The sequence below is a fragment of the Drosophila arizonae genome, chromosome 4 (assembly GCF_054131065.1).
Source record: "Drosophila arizonae isolate 15081-1271.41 chromosome 4, UAZ_ARI_1.0, whole genome shotgun sequence".
Classification (NCBI taxonomy): Eukaryota; Metazoa; Arthropoda; class Insecta; order Diptera; family Drosophilidae; genus Drosophila; species Drosophila arizonae.
The window spans coordinates 17,836,444-17,859,225 of NC_142924.1; the positions used below are offsets into that span (position 1 = coordinate 17,836,444).

At 36.9% G+C, this 22,782-nt stretch overlaps 1 protein-coding gene across 2 annotated transcripts in view; it reads left to right on the forward strand.

The window, feature by feature from the left end:
- Nucleotides 1-22,782, forward strand: part of mub (poly(rC)-binding protein mub) — a 120,380-nt gene that overhangs the window by 21,342 nt on the left and 76,256 nt on the right. For both annotated transcript variants that reach the window (XM_089467692.1, XM_089467694.1), the window contains one exon: nucleotides 13,504-13,587. The gene's annotated coding sequence lies outside the window, so the exon portion shown is untranslated. The remainder of the gene's footprint in view (nucleotides 1-13,503; nucleotides 13,588-22,782) is intronic.

The window sequence follows — 22,782 nt, forward strand, 5'->3', positions numbered from 1 at the left end:
CTCAATCCCTATGATTTGTATTTGGCATATTTTGCTCTGCTATTCTCAGTGTCCTTCAGACCCAACTGAAGAGTATTCATTAGTCAAGACGCTTTGCTCTCCAGCTCTATGTTTGTTTTACTGCAGCCACTTTAAGCTCGAGCAACGTTTGAAATCATTAAAACATAAAAATTGTACTTATGCAAAAACAAGGCACACAGAAAAAAAAAGAAAACTGTAAAAGGAAAAGGAAAATCCGCCCAGAGTTTTCTTTTCTATTTAAATTCCAACTCTAATTCAATTTCCCGCTGAATTTGCCTTTTTACGGATCGTCTAGGCGGCCAAATTACCTAGGCAGCTAAGTATAACTACGTACACACTTATATATTCATATATATGTACATATATATAGATATATATACATATATGGGAAAATTGTTGTGAAGGAAATGCAAGCATGATTATTATAACGCTGCTGAAAATTTTTATTCGATTTTTTTCTGCCGGCTTACAGGCATAAATATTGAGCTTGGCAGCGTCAGAGTGAGACAGAGCGCAGGCAAGCAAGCGAGACAGCGAGAGGGGGAGAGAGAGAGACAGAGCGCAATCGGTTTGAGTTTTGAGTTTACTTTACATACCCGAAAGTTTGCTGAGCTGAAGACCAGGCTGACTGCCTGGCTGGCTAGCTGGCTGACTGACGATGCGGTCGGTGGGTTGGCCAGAAAGAGAGAGAGAGAGACAGGGAGAGTGAGAGAGAGAGAGCGAGAAGGTAACGAAAACTATTGAAGCGCACACACAGCGCGAAGCGCATTCATTTACTTCGTGTGGGCGGATATGGGTGAGAGTGCCCCGCCCCCCAACTACTGTTGGCCGGAGTGAGCAAGTCCATTGCATGCCTGAATGGTCGCGCAAAACATGCCATCATCATCATCAAAGGGAAATTAACCTAAACGGCCATGAAGCTGTTTGCTGGGCGTTACTGCCACTGAGGCTTTGCTTCATGTTTGTTGTTGCTGTTCTTGTTGTTGTTGCTGCTGTTGCTGTAATTTTGGCTCTGCGGCCAGGGCAGCGTAACTGTGAACTGTTGAACTGAAACTCTGTAAATGTGACTGGCTTGCAGCTCCTGCTGAGTGTGCGCCCACATTATTGCTGATTATGAGGTTGAGCAAACTGCAAAATGTTTTAACCTCCGGTTTGGTCGCTCCATTTTGATTGCTACGGCTGCTATGGCTGCTACATCTGCTGCTGCTAATCCCAACAGTCGTTGCTTATCCACTGGGAATCTCTCTTCGACTCGCTGGCCTTAAGTGAGACATTCTCATTCTTTCTCACTCTGTCTCTTTCTCTCTCTCTCTCTCTCTTTCTCTCTGTGTGCGCACCGAAAACAGCATCCAGCTCGTCTTTCTTTATGTGGTGCTAATTGTGGCTGCTTTTGCTGGTTAACTGCGCTAATTGAAGCTCTCGTTGAGTCAGTTTGTGGATTTATCGATACGTTTGCGGCCAACTCTCAATGGAGCCCTTCAAAGGGCAGCTGGCACGTTGATTAACATTCTCCAGCTGAATGGGGCTCCGTGTACGGTGCACATGCCATGCAAAAGGCTCGCGGAATATGGGTCTCTGATAACATCTATTCAATAACTGAATGCTGTAGTAAATAGAATTTAAATGGGTTTAAGGTTATTGAAATGAGCTCTTAAATTAAATCGTATTTCTCAAGAAAGGAAGACAGAAGAAGAAGACTTCGAGAATACTGATTATGAGTAGAGTAAACATATTCATTGATGACTTAAGTTCTCACTCATCTGCAGTAAGTATAGTAAGTTAGGTGCAAGGGTAGCTACGTCTTGGGCTTTACTATCTATACTATCCATATTATCTATACCATCTGTACCATCTATACTATCTACACTATCTATACTATCCATACTATCTATACCATCTGTACCATCTATACTATCTACACTATCTATACTACCTATACTACATATATTTAGTATCTACACTATCTATATTATCCAAATTATATATACTATTATATTATCGATACTATTTATACTATCTATATTTTAAATATCATCTATATTATCTATTCTTAGCCTCAAAGTAAACTACTCAAAAGATTAATATCTCATATGCCCATTTAGCTGCCCATTCTTAAGCCTTTTGAACACTTTTTATCATGGAAGTTTATTCAACAATTTGTGGGAAAAGTGATTTAAAGTAATTGCTCAAACTTCAATGAAAGGTACAAGGTACAGCTACAACCTACAGCTACAAGATACAAGATTTAACTAACAAGATAAGAATTACAAGCTGATTGGCTTAAGATAAAGTTCTTCATATCATGTGAAACACTTTGTGACAATCTGTTGTTGTTGGGCTTTAATGGATTCGCCGTAGATTTCTTTGCAAAGTGGAGAGAAAAAAGCCGTTTTACAGCGCAATCCCATCAGGCAATGCCACAGATCCTGTCACCCCTTTAGCGATTTCGACAGCACTTTTCATAATTACCCCCGCCGTGTCGCAAGTCCTTTGTACGTTCGGAAATTTGCGGCAGCTTTGGCCAAAGGACTCTGCCAGCTGTTGTGGTCTACACTTTTAGCGTGTGACAAATGAGAATACATAACACTTTGTTGTAGTTCCAGTTGCTGTTGCTAATGTTGTTGTTGTTGTTGTTGTTGCTGCTGTTGTACTAAATGAAGCAAGTGCACAAAAAGGCTGAGCATGCTTATCCTTATTAGAGGACTTTGCTGCCAGGTAATCCATATTTATAAAAATAGTCATTAAAAGGGTTGCTCACATGTCCTCCGCTCTGCCCACCACCCACCGCCCCTCTGTCCGCTTTATAAATACATTTTAATTTAGCTTTGTGCATTGAAACATATTTAAATTAAAGAGCAGCGGCTCGTAAAATGCGCTCGCTCAGCTCAGTTCAGCGCAGCTCAGCTCAGTTCAGCTCAGTTCTCTGGTCAGGTCTGCTGGTCGTGTCCTTTGCCATTTTTAATACAGTTTATCAATGTCCAATGGACAAAAGGAGTCCGTGTCCCTCCCCTGCTGCCCTCCCCGCCTCTGCCGCACTGAACCCAACTTGTTTGTGCTGCGAAGCATGCTCAATTGTGAGGAACCGCTGACGACTAGTCATGTGTCCCGTGTCCTGTGCTCAGTGTTGCTCATATTTCAGGGCAGCGTTAAGCGGCTGCTATATGAAAATGCGATCAATACTTAAAAGGGAAATTTATTTGATTGTTGCGTAAGAGAATGCGGCTTCAATGCTTACTCCTATAATATTTCTATCATCAGCTTCTCATTTACTATAAAAAACAGTAGCTAGATTTATCGCTGCCAACACTGTTGCAGCTGATTTTTTTCTTGTCCTTATTGCTGTTGTCCTGTTGCCTGTCATACGTTCGATAAAATGAAAACGTCTGCTCATGTGCAAAACCTCAGACCAGGACACAGATCAGAGTCACAGCGTAGAGCTGACCAGACCAAACCAGACTCGACCTGACCCCATCAGACCAGGCCAGAGTGGAGTGGAGTGGACTAGCCTAACGCAGTCCAGACCAAGTTTACGCCTTTGTTTATCAACTTGGCCATGTTCACATGTTCTCTAACTTACTCTGTCAGAGTCATACATTTTTTTTATCTTATCAAGCAACACAATTAACGCTTTCATGTCAACTAGAAGTTAATAAACCTTAACCAAGATTGTTACAATTTTTAATCAGCCTCATGGAAAACTGGAAAAGTTGCAATTTCTAGTTAAATATTATGTAGGTAAAATTCCAATTTGTTTTTTATTTGTTTTTATTTATTATTTATTTATTTATTTATTATTTTTTTTTTTTTTTTTTTTTTTTTTAGAAGAGAAGATTTCATAGCAAATATTTTAATTATTTGTTATATGTCAAATTATAGATTTTTAAGAAAAACGGTAATTTGATATTTTCTAGAATAAAATTATAAGTCTCTTGCTAGGAAAAAAATAATATAATTTTTTTTTAGAACAAAAAATAATTAAAATCATTTTTTATTTGATTACATATTTTTTGTTTGTTTATTTTATATATAATTATAGATTTCTTCTAAAAACAAGAGTTTTTATCAAAATAAAATATATTAAATAATATATTATTATTATTTATATAAAAACTATATTTTTTCTGGATTTATATTGCCTACTTTATTTATATGAAAAATATTATTAATATCAATTTGTTTTTTAAATATTATTATATTCCAACTTAAAACACTGTTATCAGTTTACATATATTTTATAAATATGTATTAATTAAATAATCTCATAAATATAGCGTTAAATATTTTCGAGCGAAATTTTTTTTTTTCAATTTTTAATTTGCCGGTGCATTTAATTTGATGGGTGTTATGTGTCGGGAAAAAGTTAAAAAGAAGATAATGTTAATTAAAGCTGTACGACTAGGAGATACCCTGTACTTTAAGCCGAATTAATATTAGCATTATTGAGTAATTCTGTGCTGCATACCTGGCTAGATCATCTCAGCTCGTCATCCCAGTCAAGAATATAAATAATTTAGTGTGTGCATGAATAATTCGCCTGTCTGTTACATATCTATTCTTATAACTCTTATACCCGATCATCCCATTTTCAATGTGTTCCATGGGGACAATGCACATTTTGCCAACTCTTTAGTTTACTTATTTATCGATAATTGGAAAAGCAGACCTGTGCTTTATCTTTCACACACACATATGCATATAGTCATTGTCTAGTTGCTATTCTTGACCATATTATGGAAAGAGCTGCCACGGGTGGCATCATGGATACATTGATTCATTAGCTTGACAATGCAACTGAATTCCATTAAAGAGAGAGAGAGAGAGGGAGAGAGAGAGAGAGAGCTTTACTCACTGCATAGCAAATGTCTGGCTAAAAAGAATCAAGGTACCTAGTTTTGCTCTGCTCTGCGCTGCTCATCATATATGACTTTATGCCCAGCGCCTGCAATTTTGTGATAAGCGTCAATTGCCGTGTCCCATTAGCAGCCCCGCAGCACTCCGGCTGCTGCTTTACCACTTGATCCCACTGACTGTAGCCGTGCATTGTCTCGCATTGGCTGACTGGCTAATGAGCTGCTAATTAGAAGTCTGTGTGTATGTGAGTGTGCGCGTGTGTGTGGGTGCGGCCAATGGAAACTTTAAATGACAATGTGTTGCAGCAATTTGTTGCCAACGATTTGTTAGAATTTCAACTTTAACTTTTAACAAAGGACTTTGAGTTAGACATTTAAATGGGATTTGAATTCATTCTAGAACTATTTTAATCAAATCCTAACCAACTGCTTTGGCAGGCAGCCCACGCAGCAGCACAGGCTGCCTAAACTCATTTGTAAATGTGCTTAGACACACATTACTCATACGCCCTGTTTAACATGCAATTGCTTAAAGCTCATGTGCATGGCTCTTGAAGGTTTTTCTCTCTTCTATTTCCATTTCCATTTCCATTTCTATATTTCAAGTGCTACACTTTGCTTGGCAGCAATCTAAAATCTGCGCTCAAACTGTCTCAGCTGCACTTGAAGCTCATTTCAGATTGAAAATCAACTGAATTTCGTCTTGGCTTTGCAGCAATCGCTTCAATGCCATTCAGCGCTTTTCACAACAAATTTCGGTTGAGTGAATTTTCATTTTTTTTGGTTCGTATTTCTCTCATTTTGTTTTTTTTTTTTTTTTTGTCTTGGGCTGCAGCAAAGATTTGCGCGCACCATTGGCCAGAGAAGAGGAGCTCGGCTTTGGCAACGTGTAATTAAAATATGCGCAATTAAAATGGAGCAAAGCAAGCGTACAATGCGTCTAATTCGAGTATGAAAAATGCAGAAGCGACACTTCATAATCATAATTTACATATGTATGTGACACACAGATACAGAGAGACATACATTTGCTAAGGGAAAGCCAGCGTACATAAATTGAAATTTCATTAAGAAAATTCTCACAGCGGCGACAGAGAGAGCGGATGACGCTCATGGACTCTCATTGTTTGTGTGTGTGTGTGTGTGTGTGTGTGTGTGTGTGTGCATGTGTCTCTCATGTCACTTCAAAATTGAAATGTATAATGGCTTTCGTATGTATATGTGAAGGTGTATGTGTGGGTGTCTCTCTATCTGTGTGTGAATGTGTGTGTGTATAGGCGCACTTGAGCGACTTAATTGTGTCGTGTTAACGTCAAACACATGCAACAAACATGTGCAAACAAATGTTGTGAGAATATGTATGTGTGCATGTGCATGTGTGCGTGTGTGTGTGGGGCGGGACTGTTCGGCACGTTTATGTCAGCGTCGTGTTGACAGATTCAACCACCCAGTAAAAAACCCGTTACCAGCCTACCTTCCGCTCACACACACACACACACACACATGCATACGCGCACACACAGATGCATAAGGCCACTCTTTTATTTTATAAAAACACATATACAAACATTCACTCAAGCGGCAAAACATATCCGTACACATCCGTTATACCGCCAACGACCCCCAAAGAACACCAGCGAGCCTTACAAGTCCTCCTGCTACTGCTCCTGCTCCTGCCCCAGCTGCTACACCTGCCGAGTGCCTGCCAGGCAGCCATTGCCACCTGTCATAAATTTCCATATGCGCGAAAGGTTGAGCGATTTTTTTTTTATATCAAGCAAACGGCAGCTCGAAGGAAATTAAATACTCTATCTTTGTTGGAGCTAAAAAATTCAGATATAGCATTAGTATTGACTATATATTTATTTAAAAAAATTTTAATTTAAAAAAATTTTTTTTTAATATCAGCTTTATATATTGGTATGAAATTAATTTTAACATTATTTATCTATCTATAATATAATATAATATATTAATATTATTATTATTATAATTAATGTATTAAAATAGATTTTATTATATATTTAATACACATAAAATGCAAATATTATATAAAAATAAATATATTAGTTAGAAAAATTAAATTAAAAAATTAAATAAATATAATCGAAATAAATTTTAATAAAATAATGTATTTGTTGCAAAAAAAAAAAAAAAATATTTTTGAAAAAAATATATAAATATATATACATAAATAAATATATAAACTTATAGGATAACTTTAGAGTTTCTTAGGATTTATTATCTTTTATAACACCTACTACACTAAACACGTATATTATATTTTTTATGTTATGTAACAATATTTTATATATTATTTTATAGTGCAATATATTTCAAAACTCAATTTAATTTAATTCAATTTTTTTATATTCACTAATTCTCTGTTGAATTTAAAGTAGGTATTAAATAAAAGCTGCTGCAATTATCTTTAAAATCTCTAATTTCAATTTAATGTAATACGGAGAAGCTCTCTATTTATATAAACATTTAAACACATTAAACAAAACGATGGCAAAGATAATTGATTTAAAATTGTTTTTAAAGACAACTGCCCTTATGACTCGTGAAATCCGAGACACACATTATAAATATATCTATATATACATATATATATTTTGTAAAGCAAATTAATTAACTTTGTCTAGTCACCAACTAGTCTCATGCTTCGCAATTGAATTCGACTCTGAAGATAAATATTTATTTTTTTATTTTCTCGTATTTTTTGTGCTGCTTCATCTGGTCTCAAATTTCAGTGGAGTCTCGGCTTTCGGTTAGGGCATGATGCGAACTTTTTGGCTGAGTAGTACAGCATAAAAGCAGCTGTTCCGTTATGACTGCCAGTGGCTGGGGGTAGCTGGCGGCTTATGCATAATAGACACACACACATATGCATATGTATGTGTATATATGTGTGTGTGTGCATGGCAGGGAAAACCCATTTCCATAACTGACTCAACGATTCTGCGTTCATATTTTCGATTATGACAATGCTAAAAATACCGCGAGTTAAATTCAAATGCATTTTCTGTTTTTCATGCCATTTTTTTCCTCCTCTTTCTTTTTGTTTTTGTTTTTTTTTTCCAATCAGCCCATTTGGCTGACCAGGCCGACGATGCTTTTCAGTCAATTTTTCTGCCCCCATTGTTTGCGCAAATTGAATTTCCCAGTTTGACAATGACTGTCGTCGCTCTGCGGCCATCCATATGTATGCATGTGTGTGCATTTGGACCAAAACTGGCAATGGCCAGATAAGTTTTAAGCCTTGAGTGCTAATCAAATGCTGGAATGGCCAATCAATTTGGTGTCGACGTCTTTTAATGAACGTTTTTCCAATGATGCAATGCAACCGCCTGTTGCCTGTTGCTGGCGCCATCGTCGCATGTTGTGAAAAGTGAAAAGCGAAAGGCAAAAGCGAGCGAGCGACCGCTTCGTCCCGCCCCTTTTCCGGTGCCCCTGGGGGCTGTATTGTGGCCAGTTGACAGTTTCATTAGTTGGTTTACATGCAGGAGGTGCCAGTCTCTGTTCCCTGTTTGTTTGCATTGTATTGCCATGTTGTGCAGGATATTGGCTGGCTTGTCCTGTTCACTTCTGTATGTGTATGTGTATGTGTGTGTGTGTGTGTGTGCGTGTCTCTGTCTGTCTTTCTGTTTGGTGTGGTTGGGTGCTCTGCCTTGTTGTGGCATTCACCGGAAGTTGCTTGATAAGTTTACGTTGACATGTTGCCGCACTCTACCTCACTACGATTTCTTACTTTATGCACTTGTGTGTGCTCGTGTATATGTATATGTATATATATAGGTATATGTGCATTCCCAGCTGAAAGCTTTCATAAGTTGATTTAAATCTTAACTTTTGACCATGCTATTTTGACAGCCACTTTGAGCGCTAACTTAATTGTGATTTTGCCTTCGTAGTTTGTTTGCATTTTTGGCTCGAATCGAGCCTGCACCTTAAATTTATGGGTATTAGGGTTAGGTTAATAGCAATATAAGTGATTTACCGAATGTTATATTGAATGAACAACAAGTAAAATATTCTTTAGTGCCACGTTTCCATCAGAGCATTGGCAATGTACATATGTAAACGTCATAAAGTATGCATCATCTTAATGTGGATATGAAGTCGAGTTTATTTGGGCACGTCCGTCTGTTCTCAGCTCTCTCTGCTGTCTCCTGTATTTTTGCCGTCTCTGAATGCTTTTCCGTTTACCTGTTCGTATATCTGAATCTCTCTCTCTCTCTCTCTCTCTCTCTGTCTCTCTCTATATATATACCTGTCTACATGTGTTTCCGTCTCTTTGTCAATTTGTCTATCTGTCTGTACGTTCGTCAGTCTGTCATCTCTGTATATTTAATCGACTCTTTGTCTTTTTTATGTCTCTTTATGTCCCTTTCGTGTGTCTGTAAAGCTGTTTATCTATTTCGTTCTCTGCCTGTCTGCTCGTCCTTCTTTCTGTCTAGCATCCGACAGTCCATCCGTCAGTGCGTCCATCCGACGTTCTCTCTGCCTTCATATCTGATCGTCTTTCTGTATATCAGATATCTCTCTCTCCCCCTCTCTCTCTCTCTCTCTCTCTCTCTCTCTAACTATCATTCGCTCTTTCTCAGTCTCTGTCTCATTCTCACTCTCGTTCTCTCTTTTTCTCTGTCACCCCTCTAACGCTCTCTCCCTCTATATCGCTCTCTCTTTATTACCGATCGATATCAGCATTTATATATACATATATATAATATTCTATTCCTTTACCTCCCACTATTTACCCACAACTTATTTTCCTAAGTCCATATCTCATACTCTGAAAATTGCGATTCTTGGGACACTTATTTTAAATAATTAATACATTAAAAAAATTAAGTTAAGCTGCAAATATTTTCATATTTTTCTTCACTACAAAATCCTAATTTCAATAATTAAAATCAGAATCTAGAAAATTTTCTTTTTTTTTTTGTTCAACTCTAATCGAGAGCTCTTGACTGCATGTCCTATGTAAATGTCATTTGTTGTTGTTGAGCACACGGAGAAGAGCTCTCAAATGCTTTTTCAAAGTAAATGTCAATTATGGTTAAAAAAAAAAAAAAGAAAAAGATAAAACTTCTCCATCCACAGCTGGCATATTGAACGGAATTTGCCAATCAAGTTCCATTTCTAATTGGAAAAACTATTTAAATCCAAACAGCCTTAGATAATACCAACACGTATACACCTTTCAGACATGTCAGCCACACCTCGACTCTTGGTCTTCCCCACTCCACTCCCCACCCCCAGGAGGCCTGGAAAATCGAATACGCACACAAACATTTGCATTTTTCGTTTTGTGCCGTTGACCCATAAAAACAAAAGAGGATGAAAAACAAAAAACAACAACAACAACAACAAAATGGAAAACGAAAACACAGGAGCTTCAGCTGACGAACAGCAAAGTGCGCAGGACGATGTGAGGATGATGCCATTCCAATGCAAAATTGAACAAACTGTCAGTTGCAGCAGAAGCAGCAGCAGCAGTCGGGCAGATCAGGAGGCCTATAACACACATAACACATAACACTACACTACACAGCACAACACAACACAGGCCAAACACAACACTACACGTCAGCAGCAAGCTTTGTGCTTTGTACCCAGCCAGCTTGTGGGTATAACACGATATCTATCTCCCTCTCCCTTTCTCTCTCTCTCTCTCTCGCTCTTTTTGGCTGTGCATAGCGATTGTGACTCGCTGCTGACCACATACACTGTGCGAAAATCTGTTTGGCTCATTGCTTTGATGTGCATGTAGAAGTTCAGACTGAAGGTTTTATGGAGCTGGTATTATCTAGTTCGAGCTGAATATGTGATGGAACTAGTATTAAGTAGTTCGACCTAAAGGTTTGATTTTTTTAATTTGTATTAAATAGTTCTCATCAGTTCCATTAGAGCTTCATATGAATGATGATTCGGCTGTTCAGTTACGGGAAACTAATTTTAGTGTGAGCTCTGCTGTGCAGCACTTATGGGAACTCTTATTGAACTCTTACTTGAACGCATACTAAAACTCTTACTAGAATGTTTACTGGAGCTCTTCTTAGTGTTTATTTATTCAATTGGTTGAAATTCAAGCATATGTTTTATTTAAAAATTTTCATGTTTATGAAGGTCTGGTTCCTCTGAACTGGGCTGATTGTTCGTGAACTGCTTAATTCATTTATTATATTATTCACTAAATTCAAAAAGCGTTTGCCAATTATAATATAGACGTTTCAGTTACTAGGAATTGATAAGTATATGCAAAAACATCAAATTAAAAGCCTTGTATACACATATGTACATATATGTATATCAACCTAAAAGCATTGGCTATGGTTTAGTCGATCCTTTGTAATTCTACTCTGAACTATGAGCTATCCCGCTAGAGTTTTAGTTGTAGCTATAGTCTGAATAATATATATACAAATGTATATGTATGAAATATGTACAAGTAGTTTGTTAATTGAGAGAAATCCAAAAGACATGACATCGATATTCATATATATAATATCACTGAAGCTAAGGCATTAAGATCCAACATTTACAATATACCTTTCACTAAGAGTTATTGGATAATTCTTCTAATCTTCTATTAAGAATCTGAACTACATCTAGCAAATTGCATAACTGTAATATTTTACATATATCCTAAACTAAGACATGGGAATCAACATTTGCAATTCTAATAATATTCTACTACTTCTACTTAAAATATTTTATCCCAATTTCAAGATTCCAAAGCATACCCAATATTTTGCCCAGTGTAGCTGAGTTGGTGTAGTAACTTTGTTAGCCAACACTCTGTTAGCAGCAGAAGGACACATCGAGAGCTGCTGCTGCTGTGGCTCCTGCTGTTGCTGCTGCATGATAATAGGCCATTGGACGTGGTCTCTAAACGTGGACATCGATTCACGGACATCATGGACTTTTCGGCATATGAGCGTGTGTGTGTGGGAGTGTATCTAGAGTGTTTTTTTTTTTATTCTTGTGGAGCGTGCCTATAAAAGTGAACGGAAGTTAATACGTTTACCTGGCTGTATTGTTTTTTGTTGCCATTGCCCGCACACAGGTGGCGCCACCTACATTGTTTGATGGGCTTTGTATGCCTGTCGTTGTTGTTGTTGTTGCTGTTGTTGCGGCTGCTGTCAGCCTTATTGTTTTTGTTGCTACGTAAACAGAGTAAATTGAATTGCGTTAATGCGCTTATGGCTTATTCGAGTGTTGTTGGCTCCATTGCTGCAATAAATGGCCAAAATAAAAATGCATATGAAAATCTACATACTATCATAAAAATAGCCAACAAATTGGGTTTAAGTACAAATGACACACAGAATACATACCAGCACACACACACACACGTACGCACACACACACATGCCCGCTGAACACGTACAAAGTCAGCTCTGCTGTGGTTTGGGATTTATAAATATGGCATAACATTTATGTTGGCTTAAATGTAATTCTGAAATGGAAGTGAGGGAATTACGACTGCCAGCACTTAATGAAGCCACATAAACACATACACACGCACACATGTATACAAACACAAGCACATGTTCATATTTACACTGTGTGACAGTTGTGATAATCATTATTTTGGTTTAGCCCAACATTAAATTGAAACATTCAGCTCTGCCTAGTCTAAATATAAATGGGTTATGTGAGCTTATGTAATAAGCAGAGCTTAAGAGCCCATCAACCATATGAAGTTCAGCTAAACTGTTTTTATCTACCTCATGTGCTTGAACGTAGCAGTGATTAGCAGCAGATATTACATCTGGCTATCATATGAAGCTGGAAGTTATGGCAACAAAAGGTCAGAGATACATTTAATTATGTATGCATACCTATATATTTTTATAGCAAACAAAAAATATCTATGGACAGATATATGGTCATAGGTGAGCCTGCTCTGAATCGAGGAATCACTTTGTGCTGAGGTAAATACATGGCTAAAATATTTATAAAAAGTAAAATTGAAAAGCCCATTTTAAATCAATAATCTCAAAATCATCATCTATCAACATATGCCAACGTTTATGACTTATGAAGAATTAAAATTAGTAATTACTAATATCATAATGGAGAGCAGTGTAGAGATAATGAAAGATGAAAATGTTGTATGTCGTATATAAGTTATAAACAATTAAATTAGTAAGACAGAGAAAGTCTTTCCATAGGCAGAGTATGATTGACTAATTAGATAGACTTGTCTACATAGCGTCTTTTCAGTCCTTTCAGTTTTTATGGATGGTTTGTTAATGTCATAACAGAGTTCTTGGGATGGGAAAAAGATTTTTTTTTTTTTTTAAATATTGAATTAAAATCAAGAGTAGTCTAAATTGTTTACAAATCTGACTTTGCGAGTCTTATCAAGTTAAGTAAGCCATGCTAAATATTAGGTTTTTATGAATATATATATGTATTCATGTATATATACATGTATATATATAAATATATACGTATATCTATATCCAGGTAATTTATTAAGAACTCATCTCTTTACCATACATCAAACTCTACTCAATCTCTCATTCTCCCACTCTCTTTCTATCTGCCTCTCCTTTTTCCAATTTTAACTTAATTTTGCTCCACTTTAAACCTTTTTAATTCCTTCTATTTTCAGTGATGCGTTCGTGTGGGAGTCAGATCTGCTCTCTCCTTCATTAGCTGGCAATATAAAAAGCTTCAGTGCTCTGTGAATTCTCGGGTAAGTACATATTAATGAATATTCTGTCTTTTGCCATTAAGATATACAATTTGTTCTGCCTTTTGCCGTTTGTTATAAATATGGGCAGCCATAAATATAGCAAGCAGCGACTCACACTTCAGTCGTAAATTCCCATCCCTAAGCCCTTGAGTCTTGAATAACAATTTATTTTTAAATGCAGTTATGGTCTTTGCTCTGTCCATAATCGCATTCTATTCTTTATCTGCCATTGACTTAGTGCCTGATCCTGTTGCTGTCCATTGCATAAGCCAAATGAATTCCTGCTGCTTCTTGTTGCAGTTGCCGTTGCCGTTATCGTTGTCCTGGCAAAATTGCATTATTTTGTATTAGCAGCGGGTGAGAGTGCCACCTGCCTGCCCGCCTATCTGCCTGCCCCCTCCCAGTAAGTAGCTGCAACTCTCCATATTTCTCAGTATCTTCCTCCTCCCCTTCGGCGTCTTCTGCTTTGGCGTTTTAACATTTTCCTAATACACTAAAAGCCAACGTCATAGTTCAAAGTCGTCGGCACTTAGCTAACGGCAAATGCAATCGCCTTTAGTTGCGCATTTTATACTCGCTCAAAGTTGATGAGCGGGTATATTGGCACTTGGAAAGTGTATGTAACAGCGAACAGGATAACAGAATATATATTTTGAGTAGAGCGAGTGTGAGTTTATGTAGATATATGTATATGGATGTCGAGAGGTGAGTTGAACAGAAAGTCATACCCAACTCTTCGCCTCTACTCTACTGTGTTCCATTCTGCAGTACTCTTCTCTACTCTACTCCACTCAGCTCTATTCTGTTCCACTCTACTCTGTTTCAGTCTGCCCTTCTCTACTTTACTCTAAGCGGTTCCGCTCTACTTTGTTCCGTTTTACTCTGATCCACTCTACTTGGTTCCACTCTACTCTGTTCCACTCCACTCTGTTCCACTCTACTCTGTTTCACTCTACTCTGTTTCACTCTACTCTGCTCTGCTTTGTTTCACTGTATTGCGTTTTACTATACTCCGTTCTACTCTACTCTGTTCCACTCTATTCTCTTCTACTCCTCTCTGATCTACACAACTTTACTCTGTTTCACTTTACTCTACTCAGCTCTACTCTTCTCTATTCTACTCTTCTCTTTTCTACTCTTCTCTATTCTACTCTCTTCTCTATTCCACTCTACTCTGCCTCACTATACTCTATTCCAGTCTACTCTACTCTGCTGTACTTTACCTCTGCTGTCTACTCCCCTTTTTATGTCATAAATTAACTGAGAATTTAACTAATTTGCTTAGATTCCTTTTAAGCAACTCTAATTAGAAGAAAGTTTAAGCTGTTCCTCTTCAACATGATCATTAATAGTCAAGCAGTTATGCTGCCATTTAGCTGCTCGTTAGGGTATCCTTCAGTCGAATACTCCCACAAATACTACTTTAGCTTGTCTTATTTATTTTTATAATATTTTCACTTTGATTCAATTTCTTTATACCTTTAAGTTAACATCCGCTTTGCCGGTTGCGTTCAGCTTTCACTTCCGTTTTGCCAATGCGCTCGCGCTCTCTCTCCCTCTCTCTCACTCGCTCACTCCGCCTCTAGCTGTGTGTGTGTGCGTGAAAGGTATAGAGAGTCTTCCGCTGCAAGCACTGGCATTATCCCCGCAATCAGCGTAACTGTAAATCGCACACACTCACGCACATGCTTACACATACTAAGCTATTAGAATAGTTGACACAGGCAGAGACTAAAAATGGCGTAGGAAATGATGCTGTGATGGCTGCCAAGTCTCGTATGCTTTTGTATTATGAATGTAACTGTAACACGCAAGCAAACATCGCACACGCAGCACATCACAGACAGATAGACAGACAGCCAGAGAGAGAGAGAGAGAGAGAGAGAGACAGACAGACAGAGAGAGATGGAGATAGAATGGGGGCTGTTGGACCAAGCGAAACAGGACAGTTGTGCAGCAGCGGCAGGACATTTTTCTAAACTGAACTCGACTCACGGAACTTTCGGTGTCCCGTGGCCGGACGGGCGCTTCGTTCGCATCGTCGCCAAACTGACGGATATTCCGGTGCTTCTGTCAAACGCTTGTCATTTTATTTACTATCCACACAGGCACACACACACCCACACACACACATACACACATACACGCACACTCTCTCTCTGGCACAATGAAGCACCACTCACTCACAGCATCCGAACGTCCTGTTTCGCCTTTTATCGGCTTAAAATGCGAAAACTGCAAATAAATACGAGAAGAGCCCGAGCAGAGCTCGAGCAGAGCTGAGCTCTAGAGTTTCATTCGCTTCAAGTGCCTCGCCTGCGCTGGCCCACTAAATTATTTACTTAGTTTTTATTTAGCGTTAAACGCTTGTACTACTCTGGCTGGCCAAGTTGTAGTGGCTTCTTGTATCTGTTGGATACTTTCGATCGTTAGCCGCCAGTTGAGTGTAAAATGGCTTCAACTGTCTGCCGCCTGCCCAATTGTTGCGCCAGTTCCATGTTCCGTCCATGTTCATTTCGTGTGCGTTTCGAGTGCTGCTCAAATATGGCCCACACACAATCACACACACAATCACACACGCACACGCACACAGTGCGTTTTATTGGATGATTGGATTCTACTAAGTGAAGAGTGGTAATTGGATGCCTGACTGGCTGGCTGACTGGCTGGCTGTTCCTCTCTGTCTATCTGTCTCACTCTCTCTCCCTCTTTCTGTGTGTGACTCCACTTACCAGAGGTCGAAGCCTAAAATGAATATATGACAATCGCCTGGCAACAGCTCTATTTAATTTCTTATTTCAGCTTTATCCAGTATTAGTATTAGAATTTAAGTTTTCTGACTCGATATAAGCGCAATCAATAAATAATTGCTTGGTTGATATTTGTTGCACTTTATTTAAGTCTTGTTCGCTTGACTACTATTTATTATTAATATATATAAGAATTTCTTCTATTGCTGAAATCAACTTTTATTATGGTTTTGTTCTTTTGACTACTTTTTTATTGTAAATATATTTTAAGAATTTATTCTTTTTCTTGAATACAATTTTATTATATTTTATGAAACTTCGCTATCTCGAAAAGTCTTTGCTCTTTTAAGTAAATTTCATGAGTGAAACGAAAGCGTTTGAGATTATAAAATCTATAATATTTGTTGCCTTTTCATGTGATTTTCATATTATAGAGAAAAGTGAAATTTTGTGGAAATATTTAAAAAATCTCATTTTGCCTTTTCCTTTAACTCTCTGTTATCCTTTAGCCTTGCACTTTTTTTTTTTTTAATAACAGTACAAGAGTTTTCATATTATGCAAATTCTATAGCAAATATTTGTAATATTTCCTATTTATTTCTCTAAGCTATTTTCATTAAGTTAAATTAAATTAATTTTCAGCTCCTCAGAAAATGTTAAAGTTTTTCTATTAAATTTAATCATTTAATTTATTGTGTTTATCGCTGTAAGGCTCAATTCTTTATAAGTTTTTCATATATAGAAACATTTCTTGCTAATCTTGAATATCTTGACATTCGTTTCTCACTCTTTTAGTAAAGTATATGATATATTAAATTATTTTCACCTAAACTTAATTAAATGCTTAAGCACTTGCTGCACATTCCTGAAATATATTTCCTATGTTTGTTCCATCATAATCGTTTTCTCATTTAACGCCCACCCATGAAGAACAATTATTGCCCATGTTTAGCTGGCAAATCCATAGCAGTTTAGGCTTACCTGCCCAACACTATAAATAACCCGAACAGAAATGTGCCCAACAGAAAAACAAGAAAACGAAAAACAAAAACAATTTGGCAATTTTCCACTTTTATGCAATTAATCAAAGGCAAACAGAAACCTTAGAGCCGAAGGAGAACTGTCCCAGCATCTCATGAATATATATTTTGCACTGTGATGTGCTGTGATGTGCTGTGATGTGTGTGGGGGGGGGGGCAGCGGCTTTATAGATATGGCAAATCGTCTATCAGTCTCGGGTCCGTTGTCTGCTGCTGGCCGGCAACTGGAAAGCAAATTCAATTAACCCTACGGACCGTAGAGAGCGTAATCAAATACACTCAGCCAATACAAATAAATGTGGATGGTGATGGACTAAACTAAGCCCGGACACGGAATATGGACGACGGGCAACGGAGAGCGGAGAGCGGAGAGCGGACAGTGGACTACAGACTATGGATTGCTTTGGAGCGAGACACGCGCCACTTTGAAGCTACATCCACTACAAATCAGGCAGCGAGACCCAGACGGTTGAAGGGGACCGGCGAGGGCTGGGGAAGGTAGCGGCGGAATGTGTTGGAACCACAACGACACAAAGTAACTAATTATCTCGCCTTATCCCCCACGGACTGGGACTTTGTGTTTACTCAAGTCCAGAGCACTCCAGAGCGCCGGCACTCAACGAGGCAAAATTTTTAATATGTGCGCGCCGAGAGTTGTTCGAAAACGTCTGGCTAACCCTTTCAACACACGTCCACATTCACATCCTGACCCGCATCCCCGTCCAGCACACGTGGCCAGCGAGCGAGCAACAAGAAATCGAATGCAAGCTCGATATGTCTGTTTGGTCAGTGTGCTTGCGTTTAAATGGCCAATAGATCAGGACCTTCAAGCAGCAGTTGGCCAAAAAGAGAAAAAAAAAATGAATTTGAAAAACTCCAAGTGATATGTGTCAAATATGCTCGACACATGCTGCGCTCCACCGCCTGTTCTCCCCCCCAGCAACAACAACAAATCGCACAGCTCAGCGACTATTCGCAGTTTTGCATGTTCTCTGATGACCTTTGGGCTAGCCTTGAAAAGGGGTGTTTGAGTTTCAAGAGGCGGCATGTAACGTGTGTAGCTAGGTGGAAAATGTAGAGAAGGAGAATATGTTTTTTCATGAATAACTCAGCTTCTTTGGCAACGTCTATTATTTTTCATTTGTTGTTCATATTAACATAACATAGTATATATTGCATATTTAATAACTTCTTTTATGAAAAATATGTTGTTTTAAAATATTTACATATTTTAATTGAATATATTTACATATATTTTTTTTTTACACAATATTTACTAGAGGCAACTACATACCTCCTGTTTAACTCCAATGTGAATATAATATTTTTCTTCTTTTTAACATGTGTGGTTTAAATTTAACAATTTGAATTTTTGTATAATTTTATATTCATATTTTTTATATAAATCATAAACTAAAATTATGGAAAAATTAAAGGTTTTATATTTCAGCTTATAAAAGTAATCTTATGACTATTATTTTCATTAAATATTTAAATTTTTATATATATTTTAATATATATATATGCAAAAAAAAAAAAAAAAAAAACTAGCTAGCCTTATAAAATAAGAGACTTCAAATTCAAGTAACAATTTTAATATTTAAACAATTGTTGGTGGAAGGTATTTGAATTTTTTATATTTAAACGAATTTTCAATTTTAAAAATAGTTTTTAATAAAACAAGGAAATAATAAATCAAATATAAAATAAATTAATTTTTATTAAAAAAATATTGTTTAATAAGACAAAGCTATTTTTAAAATAAAAATCAATTAAATAAATTTAAAAAAATATATATTGTTTAATAAGACAAAGCTATTTTTAAAATAAAAATCAATTAAATAAATTTAAAAAAAAAAAAAAAAAACGAAAGGAAAAACTGGTTTAAAATAAGAAAAGTAATATATGAATATTTTTTCAAATTAATTATTTTATAAATACAAATATATATGGCAACGTTCTATACTTTATCGAAATATATATATTTGAATATACAACAAAATATATAAACATAGAACTATTGACTAAAACTATATAATTATATCCTTAATTCTAGTATCTCTAGAGAACCAGGGTATTTCATCTTCGATCTCTCTTTTAACATTCGCAATATGAAACAGCTTTTGTGTGAAGTTGCATTGGACATTTTGTTTGTTAGGGCTTGGGTAGGATTTGCCATGTTCAGTTATGGCAGTTCGAAACGCAACTTCGTGCATTCATTCGATTATTGGGGGTGTTTATCCCGCCTTTCCATTTTTTGAGATTTTTTTTAGTTTGCTGCTGGATGTTTGGACACGGCTCACGTATCATGTTTTTATTTTATTTTTCGTTTTATTGTTTGTCTGGAATTCGGCATTGGCAGCTGACAGTGAGGCGAATATCCTTTACATTATTGGATTTGAGCTCGGTGTACAACAACATTGCTAAGTAGATCAAACCACCAATTAGACGATATGCTTCCTATACTCCTTTTGTCATAATCGATGTTAATGAAAATGTTTATTAATTGGAACTGGAAAATTGAGGACTACTTGATTATGAATTGTTGAACATGATTGTATATTAATTGTTCAACTAGCTTAAACTGTTTCAAGAGCGCTTTGTGCATCGAAATCAAGTGCTTCTCTGCGATTCTCATCAATTCTAGTAGGTCGCAAACAGTTTACCGCTTTGGCATTAAGTGTTCTAGTAGTGCATGTCTACAACTTTATAATAGACTCTGTCCTATTTTCTCCCTCTTCCTCCCAGTACTTCTCTAGTCTGTCAACACATTTCCCTCTTTCTTTTCCAGAGTTCTTTAAGTACAGTTTAATACACTTGCTAAAGCGTTTACTTCTACTAACATTTTTACCTAGAATCGATTAACGCTTTATTTTATAAATATACCTGCAACCTCTACCTCATTTTCACCTGTTCGCAAAATGAAGTAGTTGGTTAAATAAATCTGAAATTTAAAAAATGTTGCTCAACTCTCAACTTGGTTAATGTATTGTAGTTTCGTTGCAATCTCTCTCTCTCTCTCTCTCTCTCCCTCCCTCTCTCTCTCTCTCTCTCTCTCTCTCTCTCTCTCTCTCTGTGTCCCACATAGTTGGGGAATGTTTTTGGTTAATTGAAGTAGAGCTATTAGCTTGTGCGTGGGCTCTTCTTCCTGCCCTGAGCCCCCCCCAAACAGGAAGTCGCAGCAGCTGCAAGTGCAACATTGGTGTTGCCATTTCGCTTTTGGCTGTTTGGCTTGCATTACGGAGTCGAAAAAGTTTTTAATACGCTTTTACAGCATTTTTCAACTTTTTTTCTCGTTTTTTTTTTTTTTTTTTTTTTTTTTGGCTGGCGTTTGCCGCGCAAGTTTCTTCTTCTTCTCTTTTTTGCACCGTGTGTGCATGAAATACAATTTTGTGGCAAATTAAATACACAAACGAAGCGTGCACTACCACGCATACAAACACGTATATATATTATATATATATATACTATATGCTATATACTCACTCACACACACACACACACCCACAGAGCATGCAGCGAAAATTTGTCTAAAGCGTCGCTCAGTCGTGTGCGTGAAAACATTTGCCAGCTAAACTGAATAGTTAGTCCTGGCATACGTGACGTTATATATGTGTATTTATATGTATATATATGTGTGTATATGTCAAACGTAGTTGCTAAATATTGCTACACGACTCTAAGTATATCTCAGTATATACTACATATTATCCATTGGTTTTTTTTTCAAGTTTCTCTTTCTGCTCTTATTAAAGTCGAAATGTTTCTTATGGAATCTCTGCAAATTATGTGATTGCATTGCTCTTCTCTGCGCTTCTCAGGTATTCCAATAAGCTCTTTGTCTTGTTTTCTGTTTCATATTTGATAGTTTTCGTGACAATTGTGTTGGTACCTCCTGAGCCTTTGCGAATCGCAGAGAAGAGACATTTTTTATTGTGATTTTCATCTGTCTAGTTGTCATATTTGTGATATTGCTATGCCTCTATGGAAAGCCTCTGCGTAGTCAAGTATTTGGCATGTGCATATTGCATTTCATCTTGTCTTTTTCGCTTTCACTGCTTTCCTCTTGCAGCGCCCTTCTGTGCAATTCTCAAAGCTTCAATTTGTAAACTTGTCTGCCTGTCTGTCATATTTTTAGCTACCATATATGTGCATATAGTTCTTATTTTTTTTTTACTTTTATATTTTTGATGGTATCTCTATTGCTTTCCCTCTTTCACCTTTTGACCTGAGCTCTTCTCTGTGCAAACATTTTTCCTTTCCTTTCCTTTCTTTTATTAAATGTGCTGTATTTCTGTGGTAAATCTATTAGTGCATCCCTCTTCCCTGTAATTATCAAATTAACAGCGCTCTTCCATGTGATTCTAGTAGATCCAGCGCTCTTCTGTGTATTTCTCAGCAGTTCTATGTAATTATCAAATTATTATTTCTCTGGAGTTCCAATGAAACCTTTATTCTGTTTAGCTCTGATATTTAATACTAAATTTCTATCTTTCTTTTTTCAAATGTTAATTACTGTTCTCTGCAATTCTCAAAATTGATAACTAGATACTTGATTATATTTAATAAATTTGTTTGCAATTTTCTCTGTATTCTTTGTCTCACTTTTTATCTGTTTATTTTAATTTCATACCTCATAAGTCGTTTAAGTTCCCTAAAGTTCTCTAGTTTTTAATTTTCTTATTTTATTATGCTATATTGATATATAAATTGATCAGTAAATAAAGTTCTTCTGATTTTAAAAATTCTTCCTCGTCAAGGAGATCAGAAAAGGTTTATAGAAAATAAATCATATAATAAGGAGCTACTAAACTCAATCATTGAAAATATCAAGAACAGAACAAAGTGAAATAAATGAATGAGTGAACTCTATGGTTGCTCAAAAGACACACAAATATATAGTATGTCTGAAATCCATATGAAAGCAACTCTCTTAATTAAAAAGCAACTTCAACTCGACTTAAAATCAGATTGCGTTGTATTCTAACGTGTGCAACAGCTGTCTATGGTACATTTGCTGGTACTTCTGTAACCACACAGTCAATTTGCTCCTGCAGCTGTCTCCCTCTTTCCCCCGTGTCTCTCGCTCACATTCACTTGTCATTTTCTGTCTCTTTTATCTCACAGTTTTTGCTCAGCTTACAAATGTTTGAGCTGCTCGCACGTCTGTTAGGCAGATAAAACTTTAGCTTTCAATTTACCTAATTAGCAGACCAACCCCCTCCCCTGGACCCTTATCTATTTATAGTTGTGTCTGTATATGTGTGCATTTACTCGAGGATAGTTGCGTAGACACATGCTTGCCGGAAGTCGATTCCCCAAATGCGTAACTGCTTATCACATTATCTGGTATTGTGCGTACTCAACTTTGGCAAAGTTTTTTATACCCATTCACGAGAGTCAAA